The following is a 21,240-nucleotide window of genomic DNA, read 5'->3' on the forward strand; positions in this document are numbered from 1 at the left end:
CCACGGTCCAGTCCCTTAAACTCATGGAGCCTTCCCTGAACATCATCAGGCAGACAGTGATCATCATCTATCATGATCTATAGGCAGTGGCACAACATTCACAAAGCTCTGGTTGGACTGGAAAAATATATCCCGGTCTGCATAATAAGTGATGATCGCCTGCATAAGCCCCCCAACCCTCCAACCCTACGTGAAAATGCCGGGATTGTCACGGGGTGTCTTCTGTGTGCAAAACGGGGGCTTTACCGTCCCTTTTTCTTGGTGAAGCAGACTCTGTGTTAGAATGACAAAGAGAGAAACGAGACGAGAAAAGCAGCAGCACAGGGGACTGGATAGAGCGGGGTTTCTCACCCTCGGGCATTTTAAGATGGGTGGAGTCCAACTCCCAGAATTCCCCAGCCAGCCGTGAAGTCCACCCATCTTAAAACGCTCAAGGTTGAGAAACACGGGGATAGAGGGTGGGGTTAGGGTTAGGGTTAACCCTAATTCAAACCACTGTGCATTTAACTTGAATTTTGCTGCCATAGGCTCCGTTCTTCTCTATGGCTGGTCCGTAAACCGGGCACTATTAACCCGGGGACTCCCTTTAAATGCCCGTTTCCCCTCTGGGGTTTTGTGGCTAAATATCCTCTCCACAAGCCGGTTCTTGTCCCCAACCCAGTTACTTCATCAACAAGCCAAGGTCGAGGCTTCCGGCCTCTTCTGCTCAACTAGGCCTAACCTAGCCAGTTGCCACGGCAACCGTCTTCCCTCACGCGGTCCCATCCCGCCGCTAGCGAGAGCGATGGAGACGGAGGCCGCTGACTCCTCTCGTCCTCCTCGGGTATCCTCCTCAAACATCTGGGCAGAAAAACACCTTTTTTGCCCCTTTTGCAATCTAAGAGGAAGAATTTTCTCTTTTGCTGGGCTTTTCTCCACCAAATTACTTTATGATCTGGTGCATTTCCAAAGTATGAAAGAGAACTTGGTGGCCGAAGTTCAAATCTAACAATCGCTTTACTTTTGCCTTCTTTGTTTTTTCTGATTTTAGTCTCACAAATAGCACAGAATAGAATAAGTTTATTGTCATTGCACTATTCGCTATACACCAGGTTCATAATGAACTGATTTCTTGCATCAGGAAAGTCCTCCGATGCAGACCCACGAAAGAGGAGGCTTGCGAGGGACCCTGGAGGTCGTCCAGTCCCACCACCGGTCCAGGGCCGGTAGAGACTGTCACGACATCCCCGAGAGGGCCGGCCGGCCAGCCTCTATTTCGGTGACGGCGAACCTGCGACACGCGTGTCAAGGGTGACACGCCACCATGTTTTGGGGGATGTGCCAGCGTTCACCAACCCCTGACAACAACTATCTCCCTGCGTTACCACAGAAACTGAGTTTGTTTTACTCGTATTTCGTTTTGGTAATTATTTGACGCCTCTTTCTATAAGACAAAGCGCCAGATTTTATAAAAATGCGTGAATATGGAAAGAATTGTTTCTCTGTTGTTCCGGGGGAAGGTGTGACACTCCAGCAGAGTCAAGATAGGCATTTTCTGAATTTTTGACACGCCGAGCCCAAAAGCTTCGCCTTCCCTGGTCTATTTAAATACTTCCAAAGGAGATGCCACCAGCTTGTGGCTGAACTTAAAAATCTGTTCCTGAACCCCCCAGAATAGGCACTCCTGAAATTTAAAACCTGACTCCATCCGCTCCGATTCACACAGACCCCGTGCCCTTTTTTCACCGCTTAACCTCTTTCCTCTGGCTGCATAAACAGGGGGGTGTTTCTGGCCAAGAAGGGGTACCAGGAAGAGGATCCCTCGATCAGAGTTCGGTGATCCCCAAGGCGAAGGGGGTCGCCTTCACCAGCGCCTCGGAGATGGGCAAGAGGACCTGGGACGTGGTGGACTACGTCATGCCCCCGCAGGTACCGGGTTCGGACTTCCCGTGGTCCGACCCTTTTGCTTTCAGAACTGGGTTCACGTCCTCTGCGTTGTCTCCTCCAAACCTCCCGAAACGGGTAGGCCCTAGAAGGCTTGGGCTTCAGGGCCCATCATCCCCAGCCAGGAACTCAATGCTGGAGATGGGGGGGTAGTGGCCCAATCCATTTAAAAGGCCCAGGTTTGGGGAAGGGTGGTGTCCTTTGGACTGGCAGAGGTCCTCTGATAGTTCAGGCAGAGGAGAACAATTTCCAGACTTCTCATGAAATCTCACAGATGACCTCAAGACCACTCCTGGGGACCTCTTGGCCACGATAGAGAATTGGTTTGCAGTAACCTTCTTCTGGAATGTCAGCTTCTGAGTCTAGCCTACAACCCTGGGATCCCCTGGTGGTCTCCCATCCCACTAAATCCAACGCTGCTTAGCTTTTATGGAATCAGCAATGACTAGCCAGGATGTATTAAAACCAACTACTGTATTCCTATTAAAATCCTCCCATCCTCCCACACTGGACATCAGATTTGGGAATATTGGGATTTCAAGGAAAGGGGTGGAGGGATAAACTATGCCCATGGTTTAAATAGAGCTATAATCTCCTTCCTTCCTTCCTTCCTTCCTTCCTTCCTTCCTTCCTTCCTTCCTTCCTTCCTTCCTTCCTTCCTTCCTTCCTTCCTTCCCTCCCTCCCTCCCTCCCTCCCTCCCTTATATTACTTCTGCTTTGTCTAGAAAAATTCTGCAACAGTATTTTTCTAATTCTTTCCCCAATCTTAGGGCGAAAGTGTTGGTTTCCTAATGACCAATCTGATCATCAGCCCCAACCAGCGGCAAGACAGCTGCTCTGAGGTAGGACAGGATTAAAATTGACAAGGCCGGCGTGTGTGTAAGGATTGTGTGTAACTAAAGGAGTGAGTGTGCAAGCAGTGCAGAGCATACAGTAAAGAAGATTCTGATACTCTGGTGCAGAGTTTCTCAACCTTAGCGACTCTAAGATGTCGGACTTCAACTCCCAGAATTCCCCACCCAGCATGCTTTAAGACGTAGAACTTCAACTCCCAGAATTCCACCCATCTTCAAGCATGCAGGCTGGGGAATTCTGGGAGTTGAAGTCCACCCATCTTACAGTGGCCACGCTTGAGAAACACTGGGCTGAACAAACCCCGTTCCTTTAATGGTTCTCCGTGGGAAGAAGGGAACGTGGAGCGCCATGCTTCGACGGCCTTCTCCCTTGCATTTCGGCCAGTTGAAGGATGCTTCTGGAAGAAAGCCGGTTGGCTTCCAGACTTGAGTTCGGGTTTTGGGAAGAAGACTCCGTCCTTTCCTTCTCTCCCAGAACCCGGACACTCCAGATGCTTTGTGTTCCCGTGACCAAGACCAGTCCAGGAGAACCAGCGAGATCCGGCAATGGCCTAATTGCTGTTCTTAATGTTGTTGCCCTTTATGGAACTAATGTGGGACCTACTGCACTCAGTCATGGCGGCTTAGATGTGCAAGATTAAAACATCAGTGTAAACCGTGCCACATTGATGATGATTAGAGATGATACAAGCTTTCTAACGAGATTAAAAACTCCAACAAAATCTCTAATAAAATCGAGCAACAACTCTAAATAATGTAACAATTTAAAATCAATCACTCTATGGTCCCCCACGTTCATATTATAAGGTAGAAGGGTTATTAACCGCCAAGACTTGGAGACCCTCTGGAATTCAGTGAGGCTTAAAAGTTTGCAAACGCTTTTGAATTTTCAGTACACTTTTGCCACACACGAATATGTACCTGTAGACGACTTTCCTGCACAAATAAAGGAACAAGTATAATGTTTTTGACTTATTTGTTTAACTGGGTTCGCTTCATCTGGGAGTAGGACTTGTGTGGAGGACAGATGACATTTTCGGTCGTATTTAGGCATAAATGCAGATAATTTAAAAGGGTTCACAAACTTTTAAGCACCGCTGAATTTCAGTGTTTCGTTCAGTGTTTCCCAACCTCACCAACTTTAAGATGGGTGGCGTTCAACTCCCAGAATTCCCCAGCCAGTATAGGTATCTGCTTTTTTCTTTTTTCTTTCTATTCCTATTCCTATATATTCAAGGAATTGATTTTGAATTTGTATGCTGGGGGTGGGCATTCTAGAGTTTATTTTACTTTTATGGACCTCCCCACCAAAGTTCTTGGCAATTTTTTCTTCTTTGAAATGTGCCTTCATCAAAAAGAATGAGCGCAGCCAAAAAATTCCGTGCAGGATAATTTTTAAATTACTCTTTTCATGATAGCATCCACAATTACATAGTGGCATCTGAAGGGGAGGTCAAAAAAATAAAAATGGAGGTTATAATTGTGTGATTGAAAGCCTACCACTTTCTATGTCCATCATGTCTAGTTGTGACTGCCATCTTGACTTTTTTGACCACCACCCATCCACAGTCATGCCTGTGAGTATCCCTCTTCCGAAACTCACCTGAAAATGATTGCAGTGAGCCACAAAATTACCGTCTGGCTGACATTTTTCTCATCATCTTGTTTGCTCCTACAGGGATGAAGACCGGGCTGTGTAGAAACATCGGGAACAACATCAGTGGGATATGTGAAATACTAGCTTTGTGTCCGGTGGAGAAGAAAGACAGCCCAAAGTTGGTTGCCCTGCATTTTTTTCTTAAAAAAATTTCCATAGAAGCTGAGCATTTGAATCCCAGAATTGGGAGGCTCCCTCGAGGTCATCGAGTCAACCCCTTCGCCAGGGCAGGAACTCAAATGAAAGATCCCTAAGAAAGGGGTCCCCGGTCTCCGCTTGAACCCCTGCGTCCCTCATTCCACTGTCACGTGGAAACGATAGATCCATACCGGATTCGCCCTTTTGGCAGACGTACCTAAAATACAGCTTGGGCCTACTCAAGGACGAAAGAATTCAGTTAACCAATGTCCTTATTTATTTTTAAGATCAGCTCTTCTGGCCAATGCTGAGAATTTCACGGTTTACATGAAGAACACCATTCGCTTCCCCAGGATTAATTTTTCCAAGTAAGTCTTTTTTTTCTTCTTTGCTTCTTTTTGTCGTTTCCAGCCCATTAGAGGAGAGGTAATGCCTTGGAGGAGAGTCTTGGGAGAAAAAGGAGGACGATGCTCAGCGATATGTGGACCGAGAGTTGTGAGAGAGGGGAATAAGGAAAGGAGAGGAAAAAGGATTTCAGCTTTTGCAGGACGCTCCATTTCAGCGCTGCTGGGAGTGGAGTGTGCTGACCCAGGACTGAAATTCTCGGGTGTGCCATGGTTTAACTTTTTTTTAGTTAGATTTAGAAGGCCGCCCAACTCCCTAAGACTCTGGGCAGCATACAACTTTAAAATTATAAAAACAGTGTAAAAGTGAAAAAGAACAACGTGCCCCAGGATAAACATTCTTACTAACAGTTGAAGTCCTGTACGTGACGCAGCCCCCACCTAACCCAAGGTCTGGGAAACAGACCAGCTTTCAAGGACTTCTTAAACATGACCAGGATGGGAACCGGACGGATCCCGCTTCTTTCACAGCCACAAGCTACCTTATTTGTAATGCTCCTTTAAATACCTATTTTGAATAGTCCTTTAAATGGCTAAATATCCTCAGGGGCACAGCGGTGGTGTGCAGACATCTCCACCGCATGGTGTCAGCTAGCAACTTTGACCTTTCTTGATGTATTGTGTGTACCGTGTGTGACTGGTATCCTAAACCCGTTGCAGAATCGGCACGCAATTCCTTTTCACTTACCGTCTAGACTCACAGTTCAGCCAAGCATTTTAGGTACCAAAATGGACCCCAAAAATCAGGTTCCAAAATCAGGGTAACCAAAATACCATAAAATGCGCCTTTTGTTTTGGTGATCTGGCTGAAAATTCGAGGGTCTGCTTATAAAAGTATATACCGTATTTTTACGACTATAAGATGCCCCCATGTACAAGACGCCCCCCATTTTTCCAACCCAAAATTAAGAAATCAATATTTTAAAGATAAAGCAGAGCACATTTTTTTTTAGTAATTAGGTAACATTTACCTGATACACTCAATGGGAAGAGGTCCAGACTGTCTCTCTGCAGCTCTGTTTCCATGCTGTTTTGCAAAACTGACTACATACAGTTAAATTTTGCAGAGTAAGACATTCTCTTATTTATATTTTTATTTTCTGACATCTTTATGGGCTCTCCACCTCCAATGGGATGCGTTCCAATTGGTTTGTTCAGCATCAGCTGACATCAGTTAAATAAGGCTCCTGATTGGAGGAAGCCCGTTCGCAGAGACAAGGTACGGGCAGTTTTGCCGCCGCCCCGTTCTCTTTTTGGCTGACTTCCTTGAATAAGACGCCCTTCAATTTTGAGCTTAAGGATTTTAGAAAGAAGTATCGTCTTATAGTCGGAAAAATACGGTACACTAATACTGTTTTTAAAGTACCCGTATTTCCAGTATATACTGGCGGATAAGTCGATCCGCGTATAAGGAGACCCTTAGATTTTTAACCAAAACAGCAGGATGTAAGAGACTCATGTGCCTGTGAGTAGGTGTTATAACGGGATGTGATACTGTGCTCAATTACGACAACGAGGGAGCCTACGTTGCTCACGGACACTGCATTTTTGCTTGACCAGGTTCCTGAACCTCTCACTTCCCTGCCTTTCTGACGCAGAACCACCGTTCTTGACACCAAAGACGATGCCTATCTGAAAACGTGTCGCCACGGAGCAGAGCAAACTTACTGCCCCATCTTCTCACTGGGGAAACTGGTCAGCTGGGCCGGGAGCAACTTTCAGGAGATGGCATGAGAGGTATGAAAGAACTAGGTCCGCTCCTTCCTTCAGGTGGTGGTCCCTCCTACAGTGATGAAGGATGAAGAGGTGCAGCAGGGTCTCCCTTCCCAGTGGAGGAGCCTCATGGACTTCCATTTTCTGGGAAGGACTATCTCCCCACTGTGGAGCTTTAATGGGACCTTCAGACGCGGCTTGGAGGGCGCTGAGATGGCAGAGGTGGGGTTGGGTTGAGGGGACTTGTGGTCATCAACCCTAACTGTGAGAAGTAAAGCTGCAGAAATAATTCTTCTTGGATTTGGAAAGGCAAAGTTTATTTCCAAGCGTTTGCAAAGGCTGACGCTTCTCAGCACACAGGCTTCAAGAAGCGGCCCATTAGAGATTTCAACAAGGTTTTTACACATCCCTTCACGCCTCGCGTTGGTCCTGCCTCATTTTTGCCCTGAAGTGTGCAAATCTGAGTTCACTACCTATCCGACAAGCCTAAAACAAATACATTATCTCTTTTTTGCAATGATTCCCAGCCCCCTTTTTTTCTTGTTCACAGTTTATACTTCTCTTGAGATCAGTGTCAAGGCCCAGGACCATCCTGTCTCCACTAAATCTCTGTCCTTTGTGTTGTTATCTTCCTTGCTTCCCTGATTCACACATTCTTACCAACAAAAGGCAACGTTTGTTTCATTCCCTTTCATCCCCATGTCTCTCCTTGGTGTGACCCCTTCCTTTTTGTACACACATTCAAATTCCAAGCCTCATCACTTTAACCCTTAAGTGTCAGAAAGCCTTATTACCAGGAAGTTTTGTTAAAAGGTAATTTCTATTCCTTACAATCCCCCCTCTAAAATTTTAGACATTTTTACCTTTTAACACTCTGGAGGTTTCCTGGAATCGATGTAATGTCAATTCTTTCATTTCTTTTTCCTTTTCTTCTAGAGATTTAAGCATTAGGTTAATTCTTTTATCTCTTTGCTTTGGCTTTCCTTTCCTTAAGACCATTATTTTCTGGACTCCGTGCTGTTGCCCTCTAAGGGCTTTTTCTGTTGTTAGTTGCATTCCTTCCACCACTTTACCAATTAATCGTATAAAGCAAGGAATCAAACATGGTTTGAATAACAATCCAGTTACTGCACATAAAAGGGAACATCCAACTTTTTCCACCAGGCCCCCCCAACAAATTATCCCACCATTGGGTGTCCCAGGTGCTTTTCCAAGTCTGAACCCTCTTTCGAACCAGATCTTCCCGAACGTGTGCAAAATCCCGTACGCGCCCCTTGAATCGGTATGGATATTTCCAGACCTGTTTTGTAACAGCCTCAAGGCTTGTCTTAGAGCGTACAGTTCGCACGTCTGGGCGGACCAGTCCAAAGGCGACCTCCCCGCCTCCAGGAGCACATTCTGGTCTCCATCTATCACGGCGTCCCCGTTCAACCTCTCTCCTTCCACCACTCTAGAAGACCCATCTCTGGAAATATTCTTTGCGTTGTGCATCTTTTAAATCAGGTTGGATTTTCGTTTGGAGATCTATGAATTCCAGGCAGTCGTCCTCATGTGGTTCAGCCCCATCCCGGTCAGGACTCAGAAATTCAGCTGGGTTCATGTTGTGTTCTATGGTTAATAATAAATCAGGCTGTTCTATTCAGACAGCTTCATATTTCAGAATGCAGGGATCGGTGAGCCATCTGCCTTCCCTTTGATTTAAAATTGTTCCTCCTTGATGAGGGGTGCTTACTGCCAAGGCACCCCAAAGGTTAACTTTTTACTTTCCTGGACCAGCAGCTCAGAGGCAGGCACAGCTTGAACACACACTGGCCAGCCCCTGGTCACAGGGCCCATAATTCTAGACAAAAATGCAACGGGTTTCTCTCTCCCTGCCCAGTTGTGAGCCAACACCCCTCTGCTGCACCATTCTCCACCTTGACAAACCGATGGAAGGTCATTCTGAATCTGGCAGGCTCAAAGCAGGGGCAGTAGACAAGGACTTTTTAAGTCCCTCAAAGTGTTTTTTCCCCAGCCCTCCAGGTCAGTTCCCAAGGCTCGGAGTCTATCGATTGAGCATACAAGGGTTCGGATCTTCTGTCATCATCTTCAACCCACAGACGACAATATCTGGTGAGTCCAAGGAATTTTCTTAGCTCTTTTTTATCCTTAGGAAGGGGTTGGGTCGCTGTCCTCTCAATCCGGGAGGGAGTGATCCGTCATTTCCCTTCACTAATCAAATGGCCCAGATATTAAACTTCCTGTTGTACATATTGTAATTTAGACTTTGATACTCTTAAACCCTGTTGCCACAGGAAGTTCAATAAATTGTTGGGTGATCACTTAACTTGCTTTTTCTTTTCCCCTGAAATTAACACATCATCTAGATATAGAAATAATTAAGTTCCTGCTTGTGGTGTAAAGTTTTCCAGGACTTGTTCCAGCACTTGCCCAAATGGATTGGGGGCTTCTGTGAAGCCTTGGGGAAGGACAGTCCAATGGTTCTGCCTTTTTCTTCTTGTAAACGGGTTCTTACATTCAGAGGCAAACAAATCCCTTGAAGCCTTGCCCAGCGGACAGGAGAAAAATGCATCCGTTAAACCAAGGACCCTAAACCATTGATGTGCTGGTGCAATACGTCCCAGGAGGGTGTAGGGATTTGGAACCACAGTGTGTCTGCCTTGGACTATCGGATTCAACAATCTAGGATCCTGCACCATCCTCTACGTGCCGTCTGGTTTGCGCACTGGCAGGGTCGGAGTACTGTATTTTGACGTGGAGGGTTCCAGTAACCCATCCTTCAAAAAGCCATCAATTACTGGTTGGAAACCCGTTTTCCTCTCTGTGGTGATGCCATCTTGTTTGTGCTTTACCACTTCTCTTTCATGCTTTAATTTCACCCTTAGGGGTGGAATGTTTAATCCCCCCCATTGCCTTCTTTGACCCAGACTATGGGCTCTATGTCCTTTCCATCTTCCTCAGTAAGGAGGAGAATGTCTTGGGCATCAGGCGGGGTCTTGGGTGATTTTTCAATTTCTATTTTTATTCCAAAAAGGGCCTTAGCGTCTCTTCCCAAGAGATTGGTCCCTGCTTCAGGAAGATGTCACATTTCGAATTCAATGTGGTCTTCTCCAAATTGCAAAGTGGTGGGTTTCATTCGGGATACATAAAACACTTCACCCTTTACCCCCGAGACTCTGGTCTTTTCTCTGGAGAGTTCAGTTGTTGTTGTTATTGTTGTTTAGTCGTTAAGTCGTGTCCGACTCTCCGTGACCCCATGAACCATACTGCGCCAGGCCTTCCGGTCCTTCACTGCCTCCCTGAGTTTGCTCAGTTTCATGCTCATTGCTTCAGTGATGCTATCTAACCATCTCATCCTCTGCCGTCCTCTTCTCCTTTTGCCTTCAATCTTTCCAAGCATCAGGGTCTTCTCCAAAGAGATCTCTCTTCACATTAGGTGACCAAAGTATCTGACCTTGAGCTTCATTATCGATCCTTCCAATGAGCAATCAGGGTTGATTTCCTTTAAGATTGACTGGTTTGACCTCCTAGCCGTCCAGGGGACTCTCAAGAGTCTTCTCCAGCACCACAGTTCAAAGGCATCAATTCTTCGGCGCTCAGCCTTCTTTATGGTCCAGCTCTCACAGCCATACATTACTACTGGAAAAACCATAGCTTTGACTATGCGGATCTTTGTCGGCAAGGTGACGTCTCTGCTTTTTAATATGCTATCTAGGCTTGCCATGGCTTTCCTCCCAAGGAGCAAGCGTCTTTTAATTTCATGGCTGCAGTCTCCATCTGCGGTGATCTTGGAGCCCAAATAAATGAAGTCTGTTACTGCTTCCATTTCTACCCCTTCTATTTGCCAGGAATTGATGGGTCCAGATGCCATGATCTTAGTTTTTTTAATGTTGAGTTTCAAACCAGCTTTCGCACTCTCCTCTTTCACCCTCATCAAGAGGCTCTTTAGTTCTTCTTCACTTTCTGCCATTAGGGTGGTATCGTCTGCATATCTGAGGTTGTTGATGATTCTCCCTGCAATCTTAATTCCGGCTTGTGATTCTTCCAGCCTGGCATTTCTCATGATGTACTCTGCATATAGGTTAAATAAGCAGGGTGACAGTATACAGCCTTGTCGTACTCCTTTCCCTATTTTGAACCAATCGGTTGTTCCGTGACTGGTTCTAACTGTTGCTTCTTGGCCCGCATACAGATTTCTCAGGAGACAGGTAAGGTGGTCTGGTACTCCCATCTCTTTAAGAATTTGCCACAGTTTGTTGTGATCCACACAATCGAAGGCTTTTGCATAGTCAATGAAGCAGAAGTAGATATTTTTCTGGAACTCTCGTGCTTTCTCCATGATCCAGCGAATGTTGGCAATTTGATCTCTAGTTCCTCTGCCTCTTCGAAACCCAGCTTGTACATCCGGTAGTTCTCGGTTCATGTATTGCTGAAGCCTAGCTTGTAGGATTTTGAGCATAACCTTGCTAGCATGTGAAATGAGTGCAATTGTGCGATAGTTTGAGCATTCTTTGGCATTGCCCTTCTTTGGAATTGGAACGTAAACTGACCTTTTCCAATCCCGTGGCCACTGTTGTGCTTTCCAAACTTGCTGGCATATTGAGTGCAGCACTTTAACACCATCGTCTTTTAGTATTTTAAATAACTCAGCTGGAATACTGTCATCTCCACTAGCTTTGTTGTTAGCAATGCTTCCTAAGGCCCACTTGACTTCACTCTCTAGGATGTCTGGCTCAAGGTCAGCGATCACACCAGCGTGGACATCAGGGACATTAAGATCTTTCTTGTATAGTTCTTCTGTGTATTCTTGCCACCTCTTCTTAATCTCTTCTGCTTCTGTTAGGTCCCTGCCTTTTTTGTCCTTTATCATGCCCATCTTTGCACTAAACGTTCCTTTCATATCTCCAATTTTCTTGAAGAGATCTCTAGTCTTCCCCATTCTATTGTTTTCCTCAATTTCTTTGCATTGTTAATTTAAGAAGGCTTTCTTATCTCTCCTTGCTATTCTCTGGAAATCTGCATTCAGTTGCTTATATCTTTCCCTTTCACCCTTGCTTTTCGCATTCCTTCTTTCCACAGCTATTTGTAAAGCCTCATCAGACAGCCATTTTGCTTTCTTGCATTTCTTTTTCTTTGGGATGGTTTTAGTTGCTGCCTCCTGTACAATGTTACGGACCTCCGTCCATAGTTCTTCAGGCACTCTGTCTACCAAATCTAATCCTCTAAATCTATTCATCACCTTCACTGTGTACTCACAAGGAATATGATCTAAGTCATACCTGAGTGGTCTAGTGGTTTTCCCTACATTCTTCAATTTAAGCCTAAATTTTGCAGTAAGAAGCTCATGATCTGAGCCACAGTCAGCTCCTGGTCTTGTTTTTGCTGTCTGTATAGAGCTTCTCCATCTTTGGCTGCAAAGTATGTAATCAATCTGGTTTCGGTATTGACCATCTGGTGATGTCCATGTGTAGAGTCGTCTCTTGTGTTGTTGGAAAAGAGTGTTTGCTATGACTAGCTTGTTCTCTTGACAGAACTCTATTAGCCTTTGCCCTGCTTCATTTTGTAGTCCAAGGCCAAACTTGCCTGTTATTCCGATTACTTCTTGACTTCCTACTTTAGCATTCCAATCCCCTATGATGAAAAGGACATCTTTTTTTGGTGCTAGTTCTAGAAGATGTTGTAGGTCTTCATAGAAGCGGTCAACCTCAGCTTCTTCAGCATCAGTGGTTGGGGCATAGACTTGGATGACTGTGATATTGAATGGTTTGCCTTGGATACGCACTGAGATCATTCTGTCGTTTTTGAGGTTGTACCCCATTACTGCCTTTCCCACTCTCTTATTGACTATGAGTGCAACTCCATTTCTTCTAAGGGTTTCTTGCCCACAGAAGTAGATATAATGGTCACCCGAATTAAATTCACCCATTCCCGTCCATTTCAGTTCGCTGATTCCCAAGATGTCGATGTTCAATCTTGTCATCTCATGTTTGACCACATCCAGCTTGCCTTGGTTCATAGATCTTACATTCCAGGTACCTATACAATATTGTTCTTTGCAGCATCGGACCTTCTTTTCGCTTCCAGATACATCCACAGCTGAACGTCCTTTCGGCTTTGGCCCAGCCGCTTCACTCTTTCTGGAGCTACTTGGAATTGCCCTCCGCTCTTCCCCAGTAGCATATTGGACACCTTCCGACCTGAGGGGCTCATCTTCCGGCGTCATATCTTTTAGCCTTTTAACATTGTCCATGGGGTTTTCTTGGCAAGGATACTGCAGTGGGTTGCCATTTCCTTCTGCAGTGGACCACATTTTGTCAGAACTCTCTGTCATGACCTGTCCGTCTTGGGTGGCCCTGCACGGTATAGCTCATGGCTTCACTGAGTTACGCAAGCCCCTTCGCCACGACAAGGCAGTGATCCATGAAGGGGGGAGAGTTGAGTACCCGGAGATAAAGAGGAAAGAGAGGATTTCGACACTCCTGTATCCACGAGAAATACCACCTCTTCTCCCAAGGATCCCACTGTTAAATTGATTGAGGCCTCCCAGTGGGATCCTTTTATCAGGTGCCCCTGACCTCCCCAATCTTCTAATTCGATCAAGGAGAACACGTGTTGTTCGTTATCTGTTTCTCGTCCTTTTGGCGGACAGTCTTCCCAGAAGCGTCCAGGCTGGCCACACCCGTAGCATGTCTGGCCTAGCCCGAGGAACTCCAGGAGACCATGCAAATTCTGTTCAGCAAGGTTTATTAGCTACAACCTCTATCAAGAATCTTCCCAGACTGAAACTCTGTTCCCACAATAGCTGTAAAAACAGAGGTAATTCCTCAGGGAGGTGCCAGCCTCACCCTCTTCTCTCTTCCTCGCCCTTCTGGAGACGAAAGAGGATGCTTGCCTCCCTGAATGTGGCCTCCATAATTCCATTCCATCACATAGCGCTCCCTTTCAGGCCAGGGAGTTCCTGGTGTTCTAGTAAATCCCCGTCCTGTGTCCCGCCCAAGTGATGCTCTTCCACCCCTGTGCCCCACCCTGCCTCTGCCTGGTCTTACATCTGGTCGGTTCTCTGGTTTATCCGCAGGGGAAGCCTTTCTGCTAACTCCTTCATTTACAGTGCCTTTCATCGTTTTATTCTTTTGTTTCATCTTTTCAGTATCTCTGTTGACATAGACTTTGGGGGCTTCTTGTAATAGATCATTTAATGGCTGATCAGCCCATCCATCGAGTTTTTGCAATTTTCTTTGTATATCGGGCCATGCCCTAGTTACAAAATGCACTTTCAACAGCGCCTGATGTTCCGCGGTGTCTGGGTCCATGCCAGAATATTTTCTCAAGTTGTCCTTAAGAGGTTGTAAAAAGGCACTTGGTGCTTCCTCTTTTTCTTGTTCTAAATTGAAGGCTCTAGTTAAATTTTGACTTTTGGGTACCGCCTGTTTTATTCCTGAGACTATCATGGGTCGCAGCTGTCATACTCTGTCGATCTGCGTCATTATTATTTTGCCAGTTGGGAAACATCTGGTCCCCTTGGGCGTTATTGTTTGGTCCCGCAGGGTTTTCTCTGTCCCAAACTCTGATGGCTGTGCCTCTGATCAACTGGCGTTCTTCGCTAGTGAATAGACTTGTTCAGGTTGCCATCATCTCTCTCCAGGAATAAATGCTATGTCCTAGGAAGACGTCAAATTGCTCGGCTACCCCCAAGGAGTCTTCTACCAAACGTTTCATCTGTAGTTTAAAAGCTCGAAGTTCTGAACTGCTCAAGGGGTCTTGCACATAACTTATTACTGGAGCTCCATTAGCGTCTTCGCCATTCGGCACCTCCTTGAACAGGAACATTTTTCTTGTACTCGGCTAAACTCCTCCTCCTCCTTGTTTGGTTGTATTCTGGTAATTAATTGTCTTTCAGATCATCAAATAGGGCTTTTAATCCCCAAGAATAGTCACCAGGAGGTCTCAGGGTTACGGTTGGCGATGTGGAAGGATTGGTGCCTGGGGAACGGCTGGAATTTGTTTCCCTTGATTTCAATGTGGATTGTAAGGTGGAGGTAAATGGTCCGGGGGGTCCATTTCTTTACTGGGACCACCCCCTCTGTCTCTTCTCCTTGATCCTCTGCCAACAGTTTAAAGCAATTTTCTTCCTCACTTTTGGTCCAAACTCTAGCATAAAATCTCTCTAGTTCAGACGCCCTGTTTCTGTTTCAAAATTCCTTTAGTGCTTGACGTGTAAAATAGTCAGTTGTACCAAACTGCGGCCAATGAACCAAATCCCCTTGGATCGGTTTCTTGGGCCACACGAAATAACAATATTTCACCATTTTCTCTTTTTGTAGATCCAGGGTATACTTTCTCAGTGGTGGGACATCCCATCCACTTAACATCCTGCGTAACGGGCTTTCTGCAGGGATCTCTGGAGCCTCACAATTAGTAGTTCCTTCTGACCCTTTTTGCTAGTGTTATTTCCCATCCCGACTGGATATTTCAAGGCTTTACTGAGACTTTCAATCACATACGTTTAACCAAACCAATCACTTCCTCCGTCTCTGGCCAGGCTCCTCGCGGACAACTGGACTTGCAAATCGGGAGTCTGCTCTCGCTTCTCCTGTTCAGGGACCCGTGTCCCGTAATGCGTCTCGCACCGCTCCGTCATTCAAGTCTCACATACGTACCAGTCCTACCCGACCTGCCAGGTAATGCTTTGCGAATGCCTGCGTTTCTTACCTGGTTTCGTGCACGATGTTCAGGTCTCGGCCGGTTTTGGTGGGAAAAATGCCGGTCAGGAATTCACCCTGGTCAGCTTGCCCTCCCGAACCACCATTTCCAATCCGGTCCTTTAACGGGCAACGGGATCCGAAAGTTACAGCTCCCCTTCGGCTCCTGAAATCAGTAGGGCGCCCCCCAAGAGAGGGCTTGCAGCCCCGGACTTACCGAACTCCGCTTCAGGATCCCGGACGAGCCCCCAGTTGTGAGAATCAAAGCTGCACAAATAATCCTTCTCGGATTTGGAAAGGCAAAGTTTCTTTCCAGGCTTTTGCAAAGACCGATGCTTCTCAACTCGCAGGCTGTAAGAAGCACGCCATTAGAGATTTCAGTAAGGTTTTTATGCATCCCTTCACACGTCGCGTTGGTCCTGCCTCGTTTTTGTCCTGGGGGGGCAAATCCAAGTTCACCACCTATCCGAGACACCGAAAGCAATACATTATTTCTTTTATGATCCCCAGACCCCCTTTTCTTGTTCACATTTTATAATATTCTTGAGATAACTGCCAAGGCCCAGGACCATCCTGTCTCCACTAAATCTCTGTCCTTTGTGTTGTTATCTTCCTTCCTTCCCTGATTCACAAATTCTGCTTAAAAAAGACAACACTTGTTTCATTATCTTTCATTCCCAGGTCTCGCCTTGCTGTGACCCCTTCCTTTATGTAAAGACGTTCAAATTCCAAGCGTAACCACGTTAACCGTTAAGTATCAGAAAGCCTTGTTAGCAGGACGTTTTGTTAAAAGGTAGTTTCTACTCCTTACACAATGGCTCCTCGCTGCAAATTAGGATATTTTTTCTGCAGCTGGCCAATCTTGGCTGAACCTGAAAACCAGTCAGGATCAATCCTGGTTAGTGCTTAGATGGGGGACCACTCAGAGATCCCAGGTCTGCAGAGGTGACATGGAAATCAAAACCTCACTCCAAATGGCAATGGTAAATTGTGGCTGCGTAATTACCCTGAGAATCACCCTGAGATGTCTGTGAAATTTAAGGAGCCAGGAGGATTTCCTTCCCTTCGCTTCGCTTTCTCGGAGCCCCATCTCAACCCTGTGAGGTAGGCTGGCCGAGAGAAAGTGTGTCGCCCAAAGTCACCCAGGGAGTTTCCACGCCTGATGCGGGACTCGAACCTGGATCTCATCCAACGCTTTCTGCACTAGGTGACACCAACACACCGCAGCACCGTTCTTAGGGGGCTGTCGAGGGCCTCCAAAACTGTATTGGGTGGGGGGCTCTCCAGCATGCTGCCTGGGGAATTCTGGGAGTCGAAGTCCGCCCATCTCAGAGTCGCTCAGGTTGAGACAGGCTGGCGGGAAGCAAAGCTGGACCATTTGTGGTCTCCGCCGCCCTCTAGCGGGCACCTGTTGAACAGCAGCATAGGCGGAGCCATTTCTTCCCTCTTGCGACCTGCCTTCACCAGCCACGGATGCCGAAATGCGGCACTGGGGCGCAGGGATGTCCACGGGCATGGTCAGAAAAGTCAAGATGGCGGCCAGGGTGGTGCGAGGGAAGCGCCACACATGTTTCTCAGGTGCTGGGGGTTCTCCTTCGCTGGAGGGGTTTAAACAGAACTGGGGGGTGGGGAAGGGAAGCATCCGTCGGGGGTGCTGCGGGACTGCCCTGGGAGGGCTAGATGACCTCCCGGACCCCTTCATTCAGTTCTTCTGGGAGCGGGGGTGGTGAGGAAGTATGGCAGGAGACCACGGCTGCCTCCACCAGGGCGGCGGAGCTCTTCCTTCCCTCTCTCCCTCCTTCATCTTCCTTCTGCTTTGTCTGGCAAAATTCTGAAACAGTCTTTTTCTAATTCTTTCCCCCATCTTAGGGCGAAAGTGTTGTTTTCGTAATGGCCAATTTGATCATCACCCCAAACGAGCGGCAAGATACCTGCGCTGAGGTAGGATGGGATTAAAATGGACAAGGGCAGCGTGTGTGTAAGGAGTGTGTGGAAGTAAAGAAGTGAGTGTGAAAGCAGTGCAGAGCATACAGTAAAGAAGATTCTGATACTCTGGTGAAGAGTTTCTCAACCTTAGCAACTCTTAGATGCGGGACTTCAAATCTTAGAATTCCCCACCCAGCATGATTTAAGACGTGGGCGTTTAACTCCCAGAATTACACCCATCCGCAAGCATGCAGGCTTGGGAATTCTGGGAGTTGAAGCCCAGCCATCTAACAATGGCCAAGCTTGAGAAACACTGGGCTGAACAAACCCCGTTCCTTTAATGGTTCTCCATGGGAAGAAGGCCACATAGGGCGCCATGCTTCGACCGCCTTCTCCCTTGCATCTCGGTCAGTTGAAGGATTCTTCTGGAAGAAAGCCGGTTGGCTTCCAGCCTTGAGTTCGGGTTTTGGGAAGAAGACTCCGTCCTTTCCTTCTCTCCCAGAACCCGGACACTCCAGATGCTTTGTGTTCCCGTGACCAAGACTACACTCCAGGAGAAACAGGGAGATCTGGCAATGGCATAATTGCTGTTCTTACTGTTGTCGCCCTTTATGGAACTAACGTGTCACCCACTGCGTTCAGTGATGGCGGCTTAGATGTGCAAGATTAAAACATCAGTGTAAGCTGTGCCACGTTCATGATGATTAGAGATGATACAAGCTTTCTAACGAGATTAAAAACTCCAACAAAATCTCTAATAACAATCAAGTAACTTCTCTAAATAACGTTACGATTTAAAATCAATCCCTTTATGGTCCCCCACGTTCATACATACGGTAGAAGGGTAATTAAGAGCCAAGGCTTGGAGGCCCTCCAGAATTCAGTGCGGCTAAAAAGTTTGGAAACGCTTTTGAATTTTCAGTATACTTTTGCCACACACAAATCTGTAGCTTTGGACCACTTTCCTCCACCACTAAAGGAACAAGCATAATGTTTTTGACTCATTTGTTTAACTGGGTCCTCTCCATCTGCTAGTAGGACTTGTGTGCAGAACAGATGACATTTTAGGTCGTATTTAGGCAGAAATGCTGATAATTTAAAAGGGTTCACAAACTTTTAAGCACCGCTGAAATTCAGTGTTTCGTGCAGTGTTTCCCAACCTCACCAACTTTAAGATGGGTGGCGTTCAACTCCCAGAATTCCCCAGCCAGTATAGCTATCTGCTTTTTTCTTTTTTCTTTGGTAAATCTATTCTAGAAATTGATTTTGAATTTGTATGCTGCAGGTGGGCATTCTAGAGTTTATCTCACTTTTATGGACCCCCACCCAAAGTTGTTGGGAATGATCTGGCTGAAAATTCGAGGGTCTGCTTCTAAAAATCTATACAGTATTACTCTTTTTAAAGTACCCGTATTTCCAGGATATAGTTGCGGATAAGTTGATCCGCGTATAAGGAGACCCATGGATTTTTAACCAAAACAACAGGATGTAATTGACTCATGTGCCTGTGAGTAGGTGTTATAACGGGATGTGATACTGTGCTCAGTTACGACAACAAGGGAGCCTACGTTGCTCACGGACACTGCATTTTCGCATGACCAGGTTCCTGAACTTCTCACTTCCCTGCCTTTCTGATGCAGAACCAACGTTCTTGACACCAAAGACGATGCCTATCTGAAAACGTGTCGCCACGGAGCAGAGCAAACTTACTGCCCCATCTTCTCACTGGGGAAACTGGTCAGCTGGGCCAAGAGCAACTTTCAGGAGACGGCATGAGAGGTATGAAAGACCTAGGTCCACTCCTTTCTTCAGATGGTGGTCCGTGCTACAGTGATGAAGGATGAAGAGGTGCAGCAGGGTCTCCCTTCCCAGTGGAGGAGCCTCATGGACTTCCATTTTCTGGGAAGGACTATCTCCCCACTGTGGAGCTTTAATGGGACCTTCCGACGTGGCTTGGGGGGAGCTTAGATGGCAGAGGTGGGGTTTGGTTGAGGAGACTTGTGGTCATCAAGTGAAACCCTGCAGCAATTCGGATTCGGACCCTCTTCTTTTTGAACCAGGACCCTGCTCTGTTTATTTTATTAATTCATGTCAATTGAGATGGCCACCCTGCGCCCTCTCTCAAGGTGACACTAGGTGGCGAGGAAAACAATAAAAATAATCGTAGACACTTCTGCCACGTTACCCTCTCTTTCCACCCCTCCTGCTTGCGGGAGGGGTTGGAGTGGAGGAGCGGGTTGGTTTGGAAGGGTAGGGAATAGAGATGTAAGATTTCCAGAAATGTTGAAGCCTGAGAAAAAACCATTTTTTTCAGGAAAAAATAGAAATTTTGGAAAAATTGGAAAAAAAGTTCAGTGTGGAGCAGTTTTACAAATTGCGTGAAATGCAGTGTACATAAAAGTATTGTGCTTGCAATAAAACAGGTAACCACCCCCCTTTCCCTGAAAAGCAAGAAAAAAAGCAAGAAACCATCAACATAAAAAATCATCCGCTTTGCCCCTTAGCGCCAACGGCAAATAAAGTTAAGGTTCACCTCAATATTCAAGCTCCATGGAAGGTCTACCCTTTGAGTGGTGCTTTAAAGAAAAAGAAGCAGAAGACACAACATATACGTGCAGTTTATTCTGTCTCATTTTCTGAACTGCTGCCGTCATTTTCCGTTTCTTCCTCCTCTTCCTCTTTGTCGTTTTTCTCATGGACTTCTAAAAACGGTAGGTTTGCACGGATTGAAAAAAGCTTTTCTCCCCTTTCGTGGGTCAGTTTGTTTCTTGATTTGGTGTGAATATTACCAGACGTAGACCAGATTCTTTCACGTGCAGCAGAAGATGCAGAATCTGCAGTCAGCGAGATGCGAGCGGTGTCGGAGGTGGTGTGGCGCAGAGACCTGGCCACCGTGTTGCAGGAGGGATGTGTTTTGCAGAATCCAGGGGCGTTCCTGGCCCAGATCCCTGAGGATGGTCCATATCCTGCAACCTTTGAAAGTACTTTCCAACCTCAAGTCCGAAGAGCGCAGCGTCTTTCGTCTTCCAGTCAAACGCACCAGCTGTTTTCTCATCACTCACACCGCGGCCTTTGAGTCGTGGATCCACTAGATTTGCAGCAGCATGTATTGGAGGGCAACAAAATTCTTCCCGTTTCTTAACAAGATCTTTCACTTGAATTTGGAGATGCACTTAGGTTTCCAAAAAGAGATGTTTTTATCACAGCCACGTGGTTAGGAATTTCTGACAAAAGTGCTGGGTCTGATTCAGATGAACGGATTGCTGAAGAAATTGGCGTTAAAATCTGCCGGGAGTTCTGCAGCTGAACCCAAAACACGTCCACATCAAGCACAGCGTTCCTGATATTTCTGGGGATTTTAGGATCCTCAGTTATTCCTGTTGCTTGAAGAGCTTCTTTGTTTTTCAGTAAACTTTCAAAGGAGACCACCACTCCACCCCAGCGTGTTGTCCTACAGAGCTTCGGTGTCACTATTTTATTCTCTGCGTTTTTTTCTTCTTGCTTCTTCTTGAAGACTGCGGTGACAACATGAGTAGCTTTGACGTACTTGACAACTTCTTTAGCTCTTCTATAAATCCTTTGAAGGGTGTCCAGTTTCATGAAGCCACTCAGAAGTAAGTTTAGTCCATGAGGTACACATCCTAATGCAGTAATCTGTGGGTACTTTTCCATGATGATTTCCCACGCAGCTTCCATGTTACTTGCATCGTCAGCAAAGCCAAGACTTCACCCATGTTCTCAATGTCCTCTAAACCTGCACATCTTTCACTGCTGATATACATACTCTGCAGTATGTCTGTTCTCTCCAGTTTCAGTGCTTCTATAAAAGACTGGTTGTGGTGTTGTTATCACAAAGTTGATGATTCCTTCTCCCCGAACATTTGTCCGTCCATGTGTAAGTCCTGCGAGACATAGAGCTTCGCTGA

General features: G+C 46.3%; 1 pseudogene; it reads left to right on the plus strand.

The window, feature by feature from the left end:
* The first annotated feature begins 1,132 nt into the window (after nucleotides 1-1,132).
* LOC148213640 (P2X purinoceptor 5-like) overlaps nucleotides 1,133-21,240 on the plus strand; it is a 28,854-nt pseudogene continuing 8,746 nt past the window's right edge.

The sequence above is a fragment of the Python bivittatus genome, unplaced genomic scaffold, assembly GCF_059951505.1.
Source record: "Python bivittatus isolate LINGU-HERP-01145 unplaced genomic scaffold, Pbiv_v1 ctg000940_np1212, whole genome shotgun sequence".
Taxonomy (NCBI): Eukaryota; Metazoa; Chordata; class Lepidosauria; order Squamata; family Pythonidae; genus Python; species Python bivittatus.